This window comes from Borostomias antarcticus (genome assembly GCF_949987555.1).
Source record: "Borostomias antarcticus genome assembly, chromosome: 16".
NCBI lineage: Eukaryota > Metazoa > Chordata > Actinopteri > Stomiiformes > Stomiidae > Borostomias > Borostomias antarcticus.
In genome coordinates, this window is record NC_140249.1 from 9018098 (window position 1) to 9031437 (window position 13340).

At 47.7% G+C, this 13340-nt stretch overlaps 1 protein-coding gene across 1 annotated transcript in view; it reads left to right on the top strand.

Annotated features, from left to right (window-relative positions):
* Window positions 1-13340, top strand: part of alk (ALK receptor tyrosine kinase) — a gene marked incomplete at both ends in the record, with an annotated part of 479282 nt that overhangs the window by 267585 nt on the left and 198357 nt on the right. The window lies entirely within an intron of this gene.

Consider the following 13340-nt stretch of genomic DNA (forward strand, 5'->3'; position numbering starts at 1 on the left):
CAAGCACACACACAAACACACGCACACAAACGCACACGCACAGACAAGCACACACACACGCACAGACAAGCACACACACAAACACACACGCACAGACAAGCACACACACAAACACACGCACACAAACGCACAGACAGGCACACACGCACAGACAAGCACACACACAAACACACGCACAGACAAGCACACACACAAACACACGCACACAAATGCACACGCACAGACACGCACACACACAAACACACACAAACACAAACGCACACACTCACATTTTCATTTGTGCATACTGTATCTCATGTCCAGGCAAAATGGAGTCTCATTCCTGAAATTTCTGTCCTCTCCGGAGACAGCGGAAGAGAGACAGCGTACGCGAGGGGCGATGAAAAATGGCGTGGGTGATGACTGAGGAGGAGAAGGTAGAGAGGAGGTAGACGCAGCGGGTAAGGATCGCTCCGGGCTCCGCTGTCCTCCAGGTCCTAGTTGATCAATCCCCATTAATGTCATCATGAGTTCGAGTCCCTGTCCCTCTCCTAGTACTGCTATCGGCCCTCTCGCTCCGTTGGCCCTCGCTGGGTCGTTAACCCACTGTGTGGGCAGTGCCATCTGATGCAACACAGAGGCAGAGGCACCCTGTCCGACCCCGGCCACTGAAGTGAATGATACGACATAGCCTGCAGCCTGTAGAATGTCTGCAACTCTGCGTTATAACTACTACAGGGTACCATTTGATCAACTCTGCATTATAACTACTACAGGGTACCATTTGATCAACTCTGCATTATAACTACTACAGGGTACCATTTGATCAACTCTGCGTTATAACTACTACACGGTACCATTTGATCAACTCTGCGTTATAACTACTACACGGTACCATTTGATCAACTCTGCGTTATAACTACTACATGGTACCATTTGATCAACTCTGCGTTATAACTACTACACGCCCCAAAATCATATTCAGGTTTGTTTATTTATTAATAATAATATCAAATATATTCAAATTATTATTATTAATATTTTTTCCATTAAATTCTTACAGAAAGACCTACCTAGGTATTAAAATAAAGTTGTGCACATTCTGTCCACTATGGGCATTGTATCATAGGCAATATCGATAAGCAATGATGTTTTCAGAAGCAAATACAACACACAATGTCAACAACCGTTCTTTTAATTTATGTCAGACCCTGGCTTGAACAGTAGGTTTTCACTGTTTGACAAAAATAAATAAAAATAAGCCAGTCAGGCTAGGTACTGAAAGACAAATAAAAGATAAATAAAGGTAGTAGGATGTATATCCCATTAATCAAACATGTAGCCTAGGCTAAATCAGAACTTGCCATTATGGGCTATCTGGCTGCAGTGTGCAAGACTCAACAACCCTCGTCAACCATCTACAGGTTGTTGGCCAAAAAGACAAGGTGATTCACACTTTCTGGTTCTAGAGAAGAGCGCTTCTTTGTTACTATGTTCCCCGCTGTGGAAAACACTCGTTCCGCCCTCACGGAGGTCCCACATATTGCCAGGTAGCGCCGTGCCAGCTGGGCGAGGTGGGGGTACTTGAGGCTTTTCTCCTCCCACCAGGACAGCGGGTTGCTGTCAGACGGGGGCGGGGTCTCACTCTCGTACACCATCATCTCTCTTTGGAGCACATCTTCATTTGGCTTAGTAACTGTTTAAAAGAAAATAGTAGTGTTATTGTGCTGTTTAAGTTTCATAATGCACTTTTTATATTTCCAATGTAGGGCTATAGCGAGTTTGAGTTATGAAAGGCACTCAATAAAATTAGCTTTAAATGTTTTTGTAATTATTATTACATCCTGGTGACTTTTGGCAATACACATCGCCAAAGAGGTCCCCCATGGCGCTAAGAGCATTCTTCCTCTGGCGCTGCTGTGGCTCATCCGTTCTAGTCACTGCGTTCTCCTCTTGGCCTTCCTCTTCGTGTGTCTCCTCGTTGAGCTTTGCCAGCTCCAGACGAACCACCTCTCGCACTGCCTGCTGCTGCTCTCGTTTCAAATGAACCAGCCTGTGAAAACGCGGGTCGAGGTAGCTGGCGGTGTGAAGTAGCAAGAAGGCATCTTTTCCGGGGCCATATCGCACCTTTAGATCACTTGACATTATTTTTTTCATCTCCCTCAGTCCTGTCGGGTCATCGGTGGAGGGCTGTAGTTGTGACAGAAGAACGTACTGCAGGGGGAGGACCGCTGATGCTGTTGGGTAGTTTTCGGTTGATAACGCCAAGGTGGCTACTTTGAACGGCTTCAGCACGTCTTTCACCTGCGGGACAAACATACAATTAGGATAACTAATCCTAGCGCCACTAGCTAGCTAGCTAGCTATGCTGCTAGTAAGCGCAGTACTGTCAGCCACGTAAACAAAACACAAACTGTCACGTTGGCTACGTTAGGCTCATAACGTGCTACGTTTGTAAACGGTAACGTTAACATTAGGCTCATAATAGGCAAGTATATTATTAGACCCAACATCATTAGGCTCCACTGACCTTCTCCATCAGGCTCCACTCCACACTGCTGAGCTCCAGACGGCTGAGTTTCTTCTCCATTATCACCGCTGCAACAGAGGCTTGTTGATCTGCTGCCCGACAGATCATGTCGTAGGTACTGTTCCAGCGGGTGGGGCAGTCGTTGATGAGCTGGACAGGTTTGAGACCAAGGAGCTTCTGCTTGGATTCGAGGAGGTAGCTGTCTGTAGCAGAGTGCTTGAAATGCTGAGTGGCAGCCTTCAGGCGACTGATTGGTGTTGCAATGGCACGCTCTGCAAGCCCTTTCTTCACTGCTAAGTTGATTGTGTGAGCCATGCACGGGATATCGGTGATCTCCAGGTGCCTCTCTACAGCGTTGACATAGTTGGTCGCGTTGTCTGTTGTGATGGCAAGCACAGACTCCCGGTCCACGTTGTAGTCTCGTAGAATACGGTTGATACACGTGGAGACATTCTCTGCTGTGTGAACGGTTTGAAGCTCAGACGTGTCGAGAACGACATTTCTCATTTCCCAGTCCTCGTCTATGAAATGGGCTGTGACCGTCACATAGGACTCAGTAGCTAGAGACGTCCACCCATCAGTGGTCAGCGCAATTTTTTCTCCACGCATCATTTCTCTTATTCCTTCTTTGGTTGTGTCGTACAGCTTCGCTATTTTGTCGGAGATGGTCTTGTGGCAGGGGATCTTGTATCTAGGCTCTAGCTCGTGGATGAAAGCTGCAAACCCCTTCCCCTCCACCAGGCTAATAGGCCTCATATCTTTGCAAATGGCCCTTGCCAGCATCTCTGTCGCTCTTCTTTGACGGGCAGCCGGGAAGCCTCGTGAATCAGAGCGAGGTAGCATGGAGTCGATTCTGGGCTGCTTCGCCCCAGATCCCTCTCCCTCCTCCTCTTCTAGCTTGCCGGGATGTTATGTTAACAGGTGGGCCCTCAAGTTGCTGGTCGTCGTGTGATATTTAAATTCGGCCTTACATATTTTACATATTGCTTTGTCCTTGCTAGTTATTTTTCCTCTTTTCTTGGGGAACACAAAGTAACGCCACACGTCGCTCTTCAAATTGTCAGGGGTATAGATTTCGATCTCCTCCAGCGTGGTTGTGGGCGTTGGCGAGGCCATTGTTCTGCTAACTAAGTGCTAACTAACGTCACCTCCTACAGGAGCCCAGGTGTCCAATAGCCTTGCTAATGAGCTCGCGATTGCAACTTCACCAGGCGTGAAAAACCCTCTGAATCTGAATCAAAAGCAACGTTTGCTAGCCAACACATTTACAAAAAATTATGCCTATAACAGGTTCGAATATTAAGGGCTGCCTAATATTCGTTTGAATACCAGTATTTCTGTCAATATTCGAATTATATTCGAATCCCGAAGTTCGGACTCCCAGCCCTACTACACGGTACCATTTGATCAACTCTGCGTTATAACTACTACACGGTACCATTTGATCAACTCTGCGTTATAACTACTACACGTTACCATTTGATCAACTCTGCGTTATAACTACTACACGGTACCATTTGATCAACTCTGCGTTATAACTACTACAGGGTACCACGTGCCCACACGGTGGCTTGAGTGTGCTGCCATTGCAAATGCCAAGGCCAGCGCCATCCCAAATACTGCGCCCTCTGATTGCCAATCCTCTGAAGCAGAAGGACCCCCCCTCCACCTTGATCCCCCGTCTCCCCCGATGCCTCTTCTGCTGTTCAGACCTCCTGCTTCTGTTTACCCCTCTGTCCCTCTCACTTTCTCTCTGTCCTATTCCAGCCTGCACGGATGCTTTGCTCTTTACTCAACACTGCACTGGAGACAGTCCAGCTCCCCTCTTTACTCAACACTGCTACTGGAGACAGTCCAGCTCCCCTCTTTACTCAACACTGCTACTGGAGACAGTCCAGCTCCCCTCTTTACTCAACACTCCTACTGGAGACAGTCCAGCTCCCCTCTTTACTCAACACTGCTACTGGAGACAGTCCAGCTCCCCTCTTTACTCAACACTCCTACTGGAGACAGTCCAGCTCCCCTCTTTACTCAACACTGCTACTGGAGACAGTCCAGCTCCCCTCTTTACTCAACACTCCTACTGGAGACAGTCCAGCTCCCCTCTTTACTAAACACTGCTACTGGAGACAGTCCAGTTCCCCTCTTTACTCAACACTCCTACTGGAGACAGTCCAGCTCCCCTCTTTACTCAACACTGCTACTGGAGACAGTCCAGCACCCCTCTTTACTGAACACTGCACTGTGAACACTGCTACTGGAGACAGTCCAGCTCCTCTCTTTACTCAACACTGCTACTGGAGATAGTCCAGCTCCCCTCTTTACTCAACACTGCACTGTGAACACTGCTACTGGAGACAGTCCAGCTCCTCTCTTTATTGAACACTGCTACTGGAGACAGTCCAGCTCCCCTCTTTACTCAACACTGCTACTGGAGACAGTCCAGCACCCCTCTTTACTCAACACTCCATCTACCTCCTGCTTCTATGGCTGACGACACGCTTGCAAAGTCGGAGCCTCAACACGATTCGACCTCATTGATCAAGTGTCATCCTCTGTGTTTCTAGCTTCTCCCCCTGCCCCCGTCTCCCTCACCCCTCCTCTCTGGCAGTGCCCTTTTCTCTAGTGCTGTCTGTGCACATAAATAAACATAGGCAACAGAGGAAACCGGTTGACCCAGTCTACCCTCTTCAGAGAGGGAGAGGGAGGAGGGGAGTGGGGCGGTTAGGCTCTGGAGAAGCTGCAAGTGGAGATGACTCATACAGGGTTCAGGGGAAAATGCATTAGGACTGCCATCATTGAATACAGCCATGGCCGTGACTGTACATACGGGTCAATAAGCAGCTTGTTAATATTTCAGAGCTCAAAGGATACATTATCATAATGAGGAAAGGAAATTTGCATTGTTTTGAAGAAACCAAACCTATTACAGTGAAAGTATTTTCACCCCAGGGCTTTCATTTAAACGTGAATCACCAAAGCAAGGATGAAAAGTACACAACGCAACTAACAGGCAGTGTAGCGTTCCTTTTTTGAAACAGTGATATGCTGGGCACAATGGTTTTGTTTTGGTTGAGCGAGAGCCTTCAAATGCAAGAAGGGCCTGTGGTGGCACTGATAAATCACTGTCTGTCCTCGTCCCGTTTGATACAGCCATCGGTGGAGGAGGCGCTTTCAGCCACGATTCTACCTTGGCACATCCTCCTATAATTATGCCTTCTTATCTACATATACAGATGGGGCTTTAGCTGTGGGGAGCCATTAGTGGTCACACGCATTATGAATGAGAGACGAGCGTCAAGTCAACCGAAGGAAACTCGATGTGTAACACTTCGTGAATTTCGCACGTCTTTGGTGGTTCCATTGTTGGATACATTCTGAAGTACGCCTTGGCTTTGCTCTCAAGTGACTTTATATTTGAAGTAAGGGTTGGGTTTTTCCAGTTAGGGTAATCTACTATTGAACAGTCAGACATTAGGTGCGTTTACATGACAAATATTTTTCAATCTGGTTGATTTCAATCTGGTTGAAGATTTCAGCTTGAGTGTATACATGGGATACAAAGTAAACTGGTTGGATGTTTACTACCTCCTTGAAAGCGATTGGAATTTGGAATGGGCATTTCAGTCGGATTGAGGTGTTTATATGACATATTTTCAATAGGTTTGGTCTTCCAAACCTATTTGAAACCGATTCAAACTGTCCATGTAAACGCACCTAGTGTTTAGATTGTAAGGCTCAATGTATGATGTGAGAAGAAAACTCTTTGACAGTAATGTAATGGGAAGTGAGGTAATCACCCCTGTGAGATGCACACACACAGGCCCCGCTCAGGTTTATTTGTTACGGCTCGCATGCCCTCGCCTCCACAACCGCCTCCCTCTCTCCCCTCTGGGCCCGCTGCGCGCTCGGGGCGTCCTACGCGCTCTACCGCACGTCGCATCGGCCCGGGCATACAACGCTCTGACTCTCCGGAGTTTCCCCCCACTGCCGGGCGTCCCCCGTCTCCGGCCAGCTCCGCGGACTCGGCAGTCTCCTCCCACTCCGGTGACGAAGAGTCGGATCCCGACATGCCCAGCACATCGGCCCGTGCGCAAAGACAAGAACGGCGCGCTCGTCTCCGACGATGACGCGGGCGCGGCTCTACTCACCGGTTTCCAATTATCATCACCACACCTGTCCCTCGTTCTGCAATCACCTTCAACCTCTACAAGAACCTGGTCTACACTCCACTCATCGCCAGATCTTACCATAAACTCATGTGGTAAAGTATAGCCTAGCCTACAATCTCCTTACCCGTATTTTGTAGTGTTTTTTCCCGTTCCCCGTTTGTGATTACTCTCACTCACCCTGCCTCCCCTCCTCATCTCTCCAGTTCCTGCCTGACCCACGCCTGTACGATTACCCCGCTCCTGCCTGACCATCGCCTGTACGACAACCCCGCTCCTGCCTGACCATCGCCTGTACGACAACCCCGCTCCTGCCTGACCATCGCCTGTACGACAACCCCGCTCCTGCCTGACCATCGCCTGTACGACAACCCCGCTCCTGCCTGACCATCGCCTGTACGACTACCACGCTCCTGCCTGACCATCGGCTGTACGACTACCACATCCCCCTTTGTGATCTTATTAAATCGCCCCTCCGGGCTTTACCGTTCCTTGCCTCCTCCTTTCCTGTTGCGCCTGGGTCCCAAACCAAACCCTAACATTATTTCTATAGAGTTCAGAGCGCATATATGGAATCAGACAGATGCCTGCTTTGGCATCATCTTCTTTTTCAACATGACGCCCATTAACAAAGCACTGTAAGGTTTGAGTTCTCCAAAGCTTTTGCTGACCATAATAAACAATCAGTCAATCAGTATCAGTCATACTGTGTCCTAACCTTCTTCATGTCGATCTAGTTCAGATCTGCGCTCTGAACTGTATAGAAATACATAGTCACACCTACACATCCTGATTGATACTAAAACAAATAATACTTTCAAGATGTAGGTTTAAACCACAGCTAATGCAGGGGAGAGCTTTGTGTATGCCTCAGAAGTGGCAATTAACCCACATTTTAGCTTTGCATCTTCTTACCAGTTTATACTCCAGATGCTCAGCGTGCCGCACAATTCCAAGGATAAACCCACGACACTTACATGTACCCTTCCCCATCCTCAGTTGCAAGGATGACCAACCTCCATACCTGCTGTTCCTTCCTCATTTCACTTTGCACTTCAAAGACGGCTCGTCTCTCTCCAGCTCTCTCTTTTTTACCCCCCCCTCCGCCCTCTCGCTTGTAAGGCTTAATTGAGTCAAGAGCTTTGATGATGGGTGTGAAGACGGTAGAAGTTCAAGAGAACAGAACCAGCGGTGAGCTCAATTGCATGGAGGGAGCGTGAAATGTCTCCTCCTCCTAATGCATGCTGGGAGGCCGCCGCTGCGCCAGAGGTTTCTGCAGAAGACTGGGTCTAGAGCTCCAGAGGCAGAGGATGACATCCGTGATGATAGTGTCAGATGCAGAGGGGAATAGAGTTGGAGGCAGAGTTGAAAGGTTGAGGTCAGGACCCATATCTGCTGGGGCTCTCACTGCGGCAAGAACTTCTGGGAACAAGCTATGATATTCGTGGACACCAATGAGAATCCGATCGGATTTTGTATCGGAGGCTGACTGGCCCGCACCCACAATTCTATTTAGAAACTCCCGCCCCCCTTTTCATGATTGGCTGTTCAAATGCAGCTCAATTTGAAAGGTAATGCGCAGGCTTCGCGTCTATGCCCATGTTTTGTGGTGCTTGACACCAGACTCCCCTGGAGACAAATTCCCTATGGCAGTCGAAGATAGCACAGAGCTTGTTATCACTGCTCTATCTGACTCTGACAAATGTAATTCAAAGAGAGACAAGGCTTTGAAAGGGAGTTTGTGTGAAATTGCTAGCTACCCAGACGCAGAAAGGAAATGAACGGGAACATCGACTTGTGGGAATCGACTTTACATCTGCACTTGGACAACAACAACCACAGCGCAGGAACTCAGCAAAACACACAGAGCGCGGGAACGAGAGCCACCCTAAATCGGTGTTAAACTCTCATTTGGAAGTTTGATCAAACAGTTGTAACAGGCCTGCTGTGCAGAGAGACAGCGGGAGCACAAGCTACCGTGCGAGCACCTCTCCATCTCTCTCCCTCTCCCCGTTCTCTTCTCTGCATCGCTCTGCATCTCCTCTGCCAGAGGGTGTGTGCGCGTGTCACACTCTGCATCGCTCTGCATCTCATCTGCGAGAGGGTGTGTGCGCATGTCACACTCTGCCACATTCTTGTGCGTATGCTTGTGTTGCTTGCTTTAGTCTTTGAAGTATATGAAGCGCCTCTGGTGCCTGGTGCCGTTCTTGACAGGAAGAATGGCATTTCAGAGATATGAGCGAGGGCTGGGTTTTTTCAGCCCTTCAAAGGGAGAGACTCAGTGAGGTGAACCCTCTGAATGCTGGGTTGTGGGAATGGGGGGGGATAGGGGATTGGGACTGACTGAATGGGGGGGATAGGGGATTGGGGTGACTGAGTCGGGGGATAGGGGATTGGGGTGACTGAGTCGGGGGGATAGGGGATTGGGGTGACTGAGTGGGGGGGATAGGGGATTGGGGTGACTGAGTGGGGGGGATAGGGGATTGGGGTGACTGAATGGGGGGGATAGGGGATTGGGGTGACTGAATGGGGGGGATAGGGGATTGGGGTGACTGAGTGAGGCCAGCAGAGACACAAGCACTGGTCACGACGAGCAGATAGATCAACAGAAATGGCCCAGGATGAATAATAGAGAGCGTGGTGGGCAGAGAGGAAATGAGACTGAAAGGGTGAGGAGAGAGAGAGAAAGTGGCAAAGTTACCACTGATGCAGAGCGAGTGACGGAGAAAAAAGATGAGAGGGAAGGGATAATATGAGGCTGGGAAAGAGAGATGGATGTTAAGCACAAGAGGGAAATTGAGAATAACAGGGATCGAGAGGAGTCTCCTGTGACAGATAATAGTATGTGGCCAATTTCCTTTGACATTTAAGGTGTAAGGTACTATGGAAAAGTAAGCTAAGAGATAGAAATGGCCTTTCCTCTCAGCCACTAACATATGAACTTAACAATGAGTTTGCGCTTATACCACTTAGGCCGTGTTCACACTTCTTTTTTTTAACGGCCAGCTTTTTTACATGCAACCCTATGGGAAAAGACAAAAGGCGGTGTTGGCTTTTGGTGTTCTTCTTCTTCTGTTGCTCTGCATTGTTTTGTTTTTTCAAAGCCTTGATAAGAGTTGCAGCACCATCTAATTATGAACCACGATGTTAATAGCCTTCTTGTTGTGATAGGCATTGATGAAATCACCCAACACGGGATTGGAAGCGGCGACAGATGATAGATTTATTGGACAAGGATACAATCACATGGAACACTGGGATGTTTCCCTAGTCTCTGTCTCTCCCTGCTTCTCTGCTGGCTGCGGCTGTGGGCGAAGATGAGGTCCCGAGTCTTCCCTCCCCCGCATGGTGTAATCAGCGTGTCTGCCTGCTGGGAGCAGCCAATCTGTCCGGCCGAGTTGCCTACCGTTTCCAAATCAAAGTCTCAAGGTTTGGTTGAGACGTTAATTAGTGCTCTCTCGGCCCACCCCCCACGCCTAGGCCTGCCCGTTTAGGGCCTAGTGAAGCTAAATTGGTGGAGGAGTGACCATACAGATGTGTCGCCTGTCACCCTAACCTGATATCTTAATCACCATTGGTTGTCAGTCTGGGTTGTGTCTGTTTATATTGTCCCATAGAGATGTGTCATTAATACCCCAGAGGAGAGGCCCTCCCTGTGGCCTAAGTGTGACCTCTTGACACCTACTACCCCGAATGGCCACAGCAGCAGCAGCATCAGCTGTCTCCCTCACTCTATCGACTACACAGTGTCCACGTGAAAACAAACAAACACATTAAATCAAATACATAGCAGTAATACTCTGTAGATGTTATAGACATTTCTCCCTAGATTCTTCAATCCCTTCTCTGATTCTATATAATGCACAGAATCATACCAGTCTAGATGAAATGTCATACAGAGATACACATGAAAATAAACACATGAATCCTTCTTCCTTCAATGTTGCCTGACCTCGTAGCACGGGTCGGCTAGTTTAAGACCCTCTGTAACTGTAACCAGACCTTAAAGATAACAACACTCAATATACTAAAACACAACAACTCACCCCATGCATATTTCATTAACGAACACAAATCCCCCAAAACAAAGCAAAACAAACGTTGACTGAAATAACATATCTGAACCTAGCATTCAGACAGGCACCTTAACAAATTAAGCATTACTGCAATCAAACCATAATCTGGTTAATATAATCGATGCAGCTGTGCTTTAGCCTACTCTTATTGGCTATTTATTTCCTTCATTCATGATGAGAATAGCAGAGGACTTTGAATTTGATGCATTAAACATAAATTGGTGCAATTCACTAGAATGCAGGGAATGAGATGTCTGACACTCATAATCTCATGGGGGAGGACCACCAGACCCCTGCTTGATTTGTGTTCCGTGAGCATGGGACTGCTGGCAAGGTGTCCTTTATTTTTCCCCATTGAAGGTGGCAACCCTACAAACGAGGTGAAAAACATTAAAACTTGAAGCAGAAAAATGCAGGAAGTATGAAATCAAGCGAGCCCCGCATATTCCACATTTTTTTGTTCGGAGTTCAGTGATTATCGCGGTGAAAATGCGCTCTTTCTAAAATTATGTGACCCTTGCATAATCTGCGCCTTTTGCCTGATTATGCAATTAATTATGCGATCGCATAATCACATTTTTCTGGAGGGACTGAATTATATATTTCCATGCCACAACTTGCTGTAAACCACTGCACACCACAATTTCATTATACATATACCATGTTTCCCAAAACTCTGAACAATTGTATGTTATATAATCACCATACCCAATTTATTATATGTCCACAGTAGGCATTATAGTATTCTATACTTATTATAGTTGAATGGATACATACAGTTGGTGATATTTGGGCATGGTTTACATTGCAAATCAGTTTCACACTTGTAAGAGTATGATTTTCCCAACTACAGTTATGAAATATCCCAATCAGTGCCTCACAGAAAGCCCAAGACTGTAAATGAATGTTGTGTAATGTAACAGTATGTCCTATCATACCCAAGACAGTGGTGTTCTGGCCTGACATTTCACTGTGGTGCAATTATCTCCAATTGTAAAGATAGTTCAGAAATCCAGGAAGTTAAACTTAATATCCAGCATAAGACATATCTCTGCATCAGACCTTCCATTAAGGCAAATAGATGGACACCCTCGTTGTTGTCTCCGTGCACATCTCTGGGCTTCTCTGATCTGATAAGGCTGCAGCCAGGCCCCTTATTAGTGTCCATCACCCCAGTGCTAAATGCCAGCGTGACGGACGGACGGCTCGGGAAGATCACAGGCTCGCCAAGCTGGAGCTCATCTTCAGCCGCCAGCAATCGAGAGCGCCCGAATAGAAGTAGCAGGGCAGGCAGGGAGCAGGGGAAGAGGGGCTAATGGAAAATGGACTGGGGCAGCTATAGTATTGGCTCTGAGCAAAGTCAATAGAGGCGTTGAGTGGGCTTTACAGCCTTTCCTCTGCCTCTAGGTTCAAAATGGTGAAATGTGAGACAAAAAAAAAAGAATTAATGCTAATGGGTTCAGATAATTATCTTTGGCTCCAATAAGAGTAAAATGTGTGTGGTAGTTCTGGTAGATTGAGTACAGGTCAAGCAGAGGAGAGGAAGTCTTCAGTCAATATCTGCTACACAAGTGTTAATCTGTTTTTGCTCTAAACCCTTGTGGGACATCCATATTTCTGTTTTTCACTGTGTTTGCAGGTCTGGTAGACCCATTAGATTATTGGGTTTTTAAAGCAATACAACCATAACAATTTATGTAAAAATACTTATTGGGGTGGACTGGAGGTCACCGACCCCGACCGGCTCTGACCCAAGGGGGTGGAATCTTGCCACCACGCCACTATCCATTCCACAAACCCCACTACTCAGTGGGCTAGAGAAATGCGGTCTTCTCCAGGGGGTGCAGTGAGGGGCCTGGATATCACTGACCAGCCCCAGACTGTCTCTGACCTGAGGGGGCACCACAAACCCCATAACACGGCCTAAGGGTGGGCTAGAGACAAGCAGTCTTTATCCTTGCTGTGAGTTAAAAGAAAAGGATGAGGGCTACATCGCCTGTCCTGTGCACAAAGGCAAAGCGCAGCAACACGAAGGGAGCATCTGCCATTTTGCTCCCGGCATAGAACCTTTAGACCAAACTCTGTGGGTCTGATTTACCTCTCTCATTGGCTCCAACCTCTGTGCTTCTGTGTCAGGAAACAGGCATCATTACCATGGCAAGCGCATAATCTCCATTCTACTAGCCGGCCCGTGTCACGAGTGGGAGAGAGAGAAAGAAGGAAGGGAGGGGTTGCTGTGCAAAGACACAGGTGGCTTTTGTCCAGCGGGGTGAGGGCTCAGCAGAATAGAGCTGGAGATATATCAGGAGATCAAGAACCCACTATAATTCAGAGAAAGTATGAAGTCCTTCTTGAGTCGACACAGCATCGGACAGTATATCAAACCCCCCCAGTCCCGGGGAACCCTCAATTGAATAGTTCCTGGCAAGTGATTGGGACTATTTGCACACTGGCTTCCAAATGGGCAGGGAGCTTTTAGGAAACTTCACCTGATTACATCATTCACCTGGCCTCACCACCCAATAGGGTTGAAACTGCCCTTCTGTATATAATATTTGTGTGGGTGTGAAAAGGGTCCAAATTCAG